This window comes from Podarcis gaigeae (genome assembly GCF_964106915.1).
Source record: "Podarcis gaigeae genome assembly, chromosome: 11".
In the NCBI taxonomy this organism is placed as follows: Eukaryota; Metazoa; Chordata; class Lepidosauria; order Squamata; family Lacertidae; genus Podarcis; species Podarcis gaigeae.
Window position 1 is genome coordinate 36,383,597 of NC_139687.1, and position 8,360 is coordinate 36,391,956.

At 44.2% G+C, this 8,360-nt stretch overlaps 1 pseudogene across 1 annotated transcript; it reads left to right on the forward strand.

Annotated features, from left to right (window-relative positions):
• The first annotated feature begins 772 nt into the window (after nucleotides 1-772).
• LOC310827354 (proteinase-activated receptor 1 pseudogene) lies at nucleotides 773-2,845 on the forward strand (annotated as a pseudogene). Its single transcript has one exon. The product of its transcript is annotated as a proteinase-activated receptor 1 pseudogene (transcript).
• Nucleotides 2,846-8,360: the final 5,515 nt, after the last annotated feature.

An 8,360-nucleotide genomic window follows, 5' to 3' on the forward strand; every position in this document is an offset into this window, starting at 1 on the left:
ACAGATCCCCCCTCAATCTCCCCCACCGCACCTAGAAGTCTGCCATCAGGCCAGCTGCTGCGAATCTGCAGCAGGTGGATCCAACATCCTCCGGTGGGGGGTGTCCATCATTTCTCCCTTCTCTTCAGGGCGGGGGGGGGGGGGAATAGCAGCAAAGCAAAGCAGGGAGATGATGGCAAAAGTTTTACCTGCTTTGCCATTGTCCCAGCTTCTACTGCTCCTCTCTTGCTGCTGTTAATGCTGTTGCCAGCCATGATGGCTATTCTCTGCCTCCACAGCTGGAGACAGAAATGCTTCTAAACCCAGTTGCTGGAACAATAGGAGGGGAGAGGGCTTTGTTCTTGAATCTTGCTTATGAGTTTCCAACACGCTTCTGGGGGGCCACTGTGAGACCAGGGTGCTAGGCTAGATGGCCATTCCTGATTTAGCAGACCCTTCTTATAGTCTTATTGGATGGTAGTGCTATTTTTCTAGAAAAAGAGGTGCCAGGACTCCCCACGAACACTCCCTTGTTCTCTTATAATGGCAATGGCATCCACCTGAGAGGTGTCGGAACTGATGTCCGGTGAGTTCCAACTGGGGGGGGGGAGCCCTGAATAGCACCAATTGTGCTTAAAGAGAATATTCTTATATTAGGAAGACAAGCTTTGGGGATTTTTTTTTCAAATATATGTGCATTACATTAGATATTTAGGTTTTGATTTAAAAGGAATTCCATCCCCAAATCAGTTAGAGTGCATCTAAATTGTTTTTAGGTTTTGCATGTCCCATCTCTGAAATTTGTGTGATTTCTGTTGTGCAGTGAAATTTGTATTGTTTTATCGTTTTTATGCTCATTTGACATTCTTTAAGCCACCAATGCAAAATGTACCTCCTTAAAGAGGCATAAGCTTTCTAGCAACTCCTTGGGAGCACTTTCGACTGACCTGTGCTCTGTGGACTCTTGATAGCTTTTAACATATGGGACACAGTATTTGCAGCACACTCTACTGTTCTGTTATAGAATAGGAGCAGAAAAGTGGACATATTGAGAAGGAAATAACTGATTTGTAGTAGAGAGACCTCCAAAGTAATAAAGTGTTTCAGCATAAAATAAATAAGGAAGGAAGGGGTTTCAACATTATTTGTATTAGCACAGACCCCTCCTGGAACTTTACTGTGAGAGGGAAGGGATCACAACTCAAAATTAACAACAACAATCCTAATAATCCAGATTGGACAATACAAATCTGTAATTTAGTAGTCTGAATTTATATTCTGATGAAGAGAGTAATACTGAATGTTATGCTGGTGTTGACATAATTGATTTTATTATTGCCTCTCCTTTCAGATTCATCCTTAGAGACGGATAGGAGCCTCTTGCCAATTTTAGTTAGCCCTTCTACACATGAGAATGAGTTGGACATCCACAGTCAAAACACAGAATCCATTCACCTCTCAGAGGACATTGAAACAATCATAACTAGTCCATGGGTAACTTGGTTTGTTCCTTCAGTCCACATTATTGTTGTTATGTTCAGTCTTCCTTTAAACATTATGGCAATCCTTGTGTTTGTGGTCAAAATAAGGCTTAAGAAGCCAGCTACAGTGTACATGCTCAACCTGGCATTTGCCGATGTCCTCTTTGTGTGTGTGCTTCCTTTTAAGATCATCTACCACTTTTCTGGAAACAACTGGACATTTGGACCAGAAATGTGTCGTTTCATCACGTCTGCCTTTCACAGCAACATGTACTGCTCCATCCTGCTGATGGTGACGATAAGCGTTGACCGTTTCATGGCAGTGGTGTACCCAATGCAGTCTCTCTCATGGCGCACACCAAGACGGGCCGCTTTGATCTGCTTTGCCATCTGGATTATAGCCATAGCTGGAGTGATTCCTCTGCTTCTCAGGGAGCAAACAGAAAGATTCCCTCGCTTAAACATTACCACCTGTCTTGACTCACTAGCTGTCTCTACAGTTAAGACATTTTATCGTTACTTTTCTGTAGTGTCTATTTTGTTCTTTTATATACCATTACTAATTTCTGGTACCTGTTATGTGTGCATTATAAAGAAACTTTCTTCATCCAATGTTGCTACAAAGCCAGGTAAAAAGAGACGTGCCATTCTCCTGTCTGTAGCTGTCTTGTCCTCTTTTATTATTTGTTTTGGGCCAACAAATGTCACGTTTATGCTGCAAATCTTCAGCCTTTTGCCTGAACAGCAGGTTGCGAATCTCTTGTTTGCATGCACGCTTGCCACTTGTATCACTTCCATAAGCTGTTGCATTGACCCCTTGATTTATTATTATGCCTCTTCAGAGTGTCAAAGGCAGGTCTGGCGTCTCCTTTGCTATAGAAAGCATTCTGATCTGGAAAGGAGCATTCAGTTTTCAAGCAGTAATATGGAAACCTCATGAATATAGCTTTTAATCATTTGCCCAGAGCAGGGGTCGGCAAACTACGGCCCGGGAGCCAGATGCGGCCCCCCAGGCTCACAAATCCAGCCTGCAGACCCTGCCACCACTCAGTCAGTCCCTGCACACTGCGGATGCCTCACCGTACAAGGACTGACTTCCGTGGTGCTGGCACAGCTTCTGGGTGGGTGACGATGCTGGTGCGGCTTCGGATTGGCCGCAGGAAGCTCCTGCAGCCAATCCGAAGCTGTGACGTTTGGATTTGTGTGCACGGGAGGCGACGGCACGGAGCAGAGTAGAGGCGGTGCTGCTGCCCCCAGCACCTGAGTGGGGCTTTCCCCATGGCGACGGTGCATAGTTGGCAAGGGCCCCTGGCTTCCTGTCGGCCTCCTCCGACACCTCTTCCTCCTCCTCTGCCATTGCCGCTCCTGCTGCTGCTGCTTCTCCTCCTCCCGACACTGCTGCATGGCCCCTTTCCGGGCGGGAGGGATACAGTGGTACCTCAGGTTAAGTACTTAATGCGTTCCAGAGGTGTGTTCTTAACCTGAAACTGTTCTTAACCTGAAGCACCACTTTAGCTAATGGGGCCTCTTGCTGCTGCCGTGCTGCCGGAGCACAATTTCTGTTCTCATCCTGAAGCAAAGTTCTTAACCCAAGGTAATATTTCTGGGTTAGTGGAGTCTGTAACCTGAAGCGTATTTAACCTGAAGCGTATGTAACCTGAGGTACCACTGTATGAGGAAGAAAGAGGCGCTGCTGCCGTTGCAGGTAACCAGGCTTGGGCTATTCTCCACCTCCCCGCGGCGAAGCAGAGCATGCAAACCAGAGGGGATGATCATTGCAAGAAGATTTGTGCAAGCACACAGAGACCTTGCCACAATATTGTTGTGACCGTTCCATGGTGCGCACTTACCCAGGAGTTGTTATGCTCTGGTGGGATGTGATGGCAACTTAACTTTTACACAGAGGGCAGGCCCGCTGGAATGAATGGACCTGGGTTAGGCATGGCCACTCATGTCAACGGGTCTACCCTTGGGTAAAAAATAGAGGAGACTGCCGTGTAAATATGCTTTTTAAAAAAGCTGTAGTCCAGCCCCCGACAGTGTTTGAGGGACAGTGAACCGGCTCCCTGTTTAAAAAGTTTGAGGACCCCTGGTCCAGAGCATAGCATTTTATCTTATTAGTTTATTAATTGCCTTTTGTATAAATCTCAAGGTGGTTTGCAACAACACAGTTATATCTGATGTAATGTACTCATTCATAAAATTGGGTTTTGTATGTCACAGAGGTGGATACTGGTTCACAGCCTTTGATGTCTATGTATTTATTTCTATAGGATAGTCTCTAGAGCATCTAAACATGTCTGAATCGGATGCCAGAGACTAGTCTGACTCTGAGGGTGAAGGAATGCAGGCACAAACAGAGCAGCCTCTGACAAAGGAGCAAGGGGAGGATTTGCCCCCCCTTACACATTCCCAGAATCAGAGAGACAAGCAGATTCAGAAGCTGCTCAGTCGGGGGAAGAGCTGCACAGTTTTGAGATAGTAGCTAGGCAAGCAGGGGGGAGGGAGCCTTTAGGACATTCTTCAATAGAAAGTGGCAGGGAAGTCCCTCCCTCTCCTAGAACTCGGAGGACTGAAAGGGTCCAGGAACAACGGAAGCACAGGGGAGGGACAGGTGGCCCGTGGAGTGCTTCTTGCTGCAGAAGGGGAGGGTGAAGGGGGACGGCTTGAGGCTGCTCTCAGTATGTTGTTGTAAATAAAGTGGACTATAAACCTGCCAAAGGCTCGTTATTTCTTATCGGAAGCTACCGGAGAGAAGGGGAAGCTCCCTTGCTTGCCAGCGTACCTGACATAATATTTCGCATTGAATCACTGCCTATGGCATTGAATAACTGCTCTTATGAAATGGGGGCAAGACATTATGCCTCTTTGAAAATGACATTGAGAGATACGGGAGTATTATTAGTAAGGCACCTGGTTTGAACAGTAGAAGACCCAATGGCAAGCTTACCGAGGGTATTGGAGAAGATTTATGAATTTGGTCAAGTAGCAGAATTTAAGCTGAATAAGAGTAAAACGAAAATGCTGGTGAAAAATATGACAGAGCAGCATCTAAAAAGGTCTACAAAATATTACAGAGTTGACAATAGATAAAAAGTTAAGTATTTAGGAGTTTGGTTGATAGCAAAGAATATTAATGTTTATAAGGATAATTATTTATCTACTAGGAAAGAAGTAAAGAGAAAGCTGGAGGTTTGGGAAGGATGAATTTATCATTTTGGGTGAGGATATCTATGGTAAAAATGAATGTATTGCCAAGAATGTTGTTTTCATTTCAATCAGTAGCCATGTTCAGCAGGGCAGCACACTTCAAGGAATGGCAAAAAGATATTTCAAAATTTATCTGGCAGGGGAAGAAGCCAATAATAAAGCATAAATTATTAATAGATTCTAAAGATAGAGACAACTTTTCCCTGACAGATTATAGGTTATATTATGAGGTGTCCTGTCTTTGCTGGCTCCGAGAATGGATAACATTACAAAATACAGATATTTTAGATTTGGAGGGTCACGATGACAGATTTGGTTGGCATGCGTATCTATGGTATGAAAAAGTTAAAGTACACAGAAGATTCCTGAACCATCTAGTGAGAAAGTCACTATATGTAGTATGGGAGAAATACAAAAAATTATTAGAGCAGAAAGCACAATTGTGGTTCTCCCCATTAGAAGCTATTTTTGTGGGGGGAAATTGAATATGAGAAAGGGCTGGGCAACATATAAGGAAATTATTATTATTATTATTATTATTATTATTATTATTATTATTATTTATACCCTGCTCATCTGGCTGGGTTTCCCCAGCCACCCTGGGCAGCTTCCAACAAAATATTAAAATATAATAATTCATCAAATATTAAAAGTTTCCCTAAACAGGGCTGCCTTCAGATGTCTTCTAAAAGTCAGATAGTTTTTTATTTCCTTGACATCTGATGGGAGGGCATTCCACAGGGCGGGTGCCACTACTGAGAAGGCCCTCTGCCTAGTTCCCTGTAACTTGGCTTCTCACAGTGAGGGAACTGCCAGAAGGCCCTCGGCGCTGGACCTCAGTGTCCGGGCTAAACGATGGGGGAGGAAAAGCTCCTTCAGGTATACTGGACCGAGGCTGCTCCGATGGGAAGGGAGGCATTGCATTGCCCGAGCCTTGCCACTGCCGCTTTTGGCCCGCCTTCTCTACCTTCCATGCCTGACCCACCACACACCACTTCTCCTCCACCACCGCTACCGAAGAAGCAACAACTCAGAGGCTGCCCAGGCTCATGCTGCAGCATCAACGTCCCAAATGTGATTTGTTTGTTTGTTTGTTTGTTTGTTTGTTTGTTTATTGCGTCCCTGGATTCATTGAAAAAAATCGGGTAACCTTATTTTAAATATCTCATTTAGTCCACATACATCGCTTTCCTGTTTCTACTCTTCTCTCAATGAATAGACTACACCATTTAGTAAGTTTAGATGCTCTACTTACAAAACTCCAAAGGTCAGATTCATGTGTTATTCCATGCAACAGCAAGAAAAACACAGGTAGAAATCTTGGGATACAAAATATAGTGAAATAGCTCTAATGTCAGGATCTGCCTGGTTGCCGGCTTGAGAAACAGCACGCAAGAAGTAATTTAACAAAAGATTTATTGCTTACAAGCAATTAGCCTCCAACCGCTCTCTCCAAGAGAGAGGGATGTATGGTTATACATCACAATCAAATTGGCCCTTCTGAAAAATCTTTCCGGCTCCTGCAGAATATCCTAAACCTCTGACCCTAACGTTTCAGGGGTCGTCTTCTGTCTTGGACTTTCCCCATTCGTCTATCCCTGGGACTGATGGGGTCAGCTACCTCCCCTTCCGGTGAGGAACTGCACTCCCTCCCTTGTGTCGTGAGTGACTGTGATTCCTGAGAAAGCTAGCTTCCCTCCAGCTCACCTCCCCTGAGTGATAAGCTGCATTCCTGCCACCTTCAGAGCGGGGATTTGTCAGCCCACTGGTTCCAGTTGTCTGATGATGATGATGATGATGATGATGATGATGATAATAATAATAATAATAATAATAATAATAATAATAATAATAATATATTATATATTATATATTATATATACCCCGTCCATCTGGCTGGGCCTTCCCAGCCACTCTGGGCAGCTTCCAACAGAATATTAAAATACAATAACCTATTAAACATTAAAAGCTTCCCAAAACAGGGCTGCCTTCAGATGTCTTCTAAAAGTCTCGTAGTTGTACGTCTCTTTGACATCTGGTGGGAGGGCGTTCCACAGGGCAGGGCGGGGGCCACTACCAAGAAGGCCCTCTGCCTGGTTCCCTGTAACTTGGCTTCTCGCAGGGGGGAACTGCCAGAAGGCCCTCAGCACTGGACCTCAGCGTCTGGGCAGAACGAAGTCTGCAGGTCTCTCTGTTCTTCTTCTGCCTGCCTGCCTGCCTTCTATCTCAGGCTGTACTTCTTGGCTTTTGCCTGGTGTGTTCATAACATCTAAGCATATGGTCTGAGCTTGTAGCAAGCGAGTTCAAGAACATCCTATTGCAGGGAGTTCACATGGTGAAAGAGAACAAATACGGAGGAAGCTTAACTTCCTCCCAGGTGAGGGGCATAACCTGAGTCTAGGAATGCATTTCTGTAGTCTTAACCCCTTCATGCATTCATGAACTCCATGCTTGCTAGTTATATTTCACTTCCCCACAAATGTCACCTCCAAATGTCACTTCCCCACAAATGTGAAGGAGTGGACTATGTCTACTCTCCTCTTTCTGAATGAACATCACCTACTGTAGCCCACTTTGTAGCCTCTGGCCCCATCCACCACTACCCCAGAAAAAAAGAGTGTGCGACCTGTGGCTTGAAAAGGGTCCCCTATCCCTGATTTCAGCTAACATCATGGGCATAGCCAGAGGGAGGACAGCTCAAGTAAATAAATAAAGATACTTAGCTAACTGACCCATCATGTCACAGATAGCATGGTTCTAACAAACATCCTTTCCCCCCACCAGCAAAAATCCTGGCTACGCCCATGGCTAACATGCATTCAGGTCTAAAGTGGATTAATAGTCAAGCACTTTATCCACTGAGAAAATATATAAGAAAATGAAAAATTATCTGTTAATGTCATTTAGGAGTCCTAAATCTTTTTTTTTCTGAAAATGGATAAAGGGAAAACCACAACAATTGCTTCTATATCAATTACTTGCCTCATAATGCGATTCCTAGAAATTATTTGCTTTTAGGAAGCATCTTTTAGAAAAGTAAAGAGAACAGAAGAGTTGCCTGAGAGTTTTCACAGAGCACTTTGGGAATTGGGCAGAAGAGAGAGATTAAAAAACCCCTCTGCTGCTTCTAGGATGATGAAATGTGATGACAGTTGGGGTTGACTCTGCCCCTTCTGTTGATGTGTGGCAACATTCAAGCCCAAACTGGACAAGGAGATGACAGCTGGATTTAGATCTCAGTGAGGGGTCTGTATTCTGAGGCAAAATAAGCTGATTTTCAGGGAAATCCTTGCAATTTCTTCTAGGCAGAACCAAAGATGAGGTGCACCTCTGAGGCAGAAACAGGCGCTTCCCTCAAGATCCTCTTTTCTCTGCTCAGTATAGTCTCCACCATATTTAGCACGGCAAGTGCAAACAGTAAGTACAACCCAACATCCTTTCTCCACAATTTAATATTTAAAGCAATGTGTTTATATTGTGCAATTGTTTCAGGGAACATTCACTTTCTCTTACTTTTCCAAATGATTGTGATATGAAGGAAGAACCAAGTTGAAGGGTTTTTAAAGAGGAGGGAGAATATCCTTGTAACATGGGGAGAAATCTGCTTTGCAGTGGTTATATCCAAACCTTTCTAATATTCAGTTTATCAGACACATAAAAAGTCTCCAAGTGACTTGCATCATTTAAAAA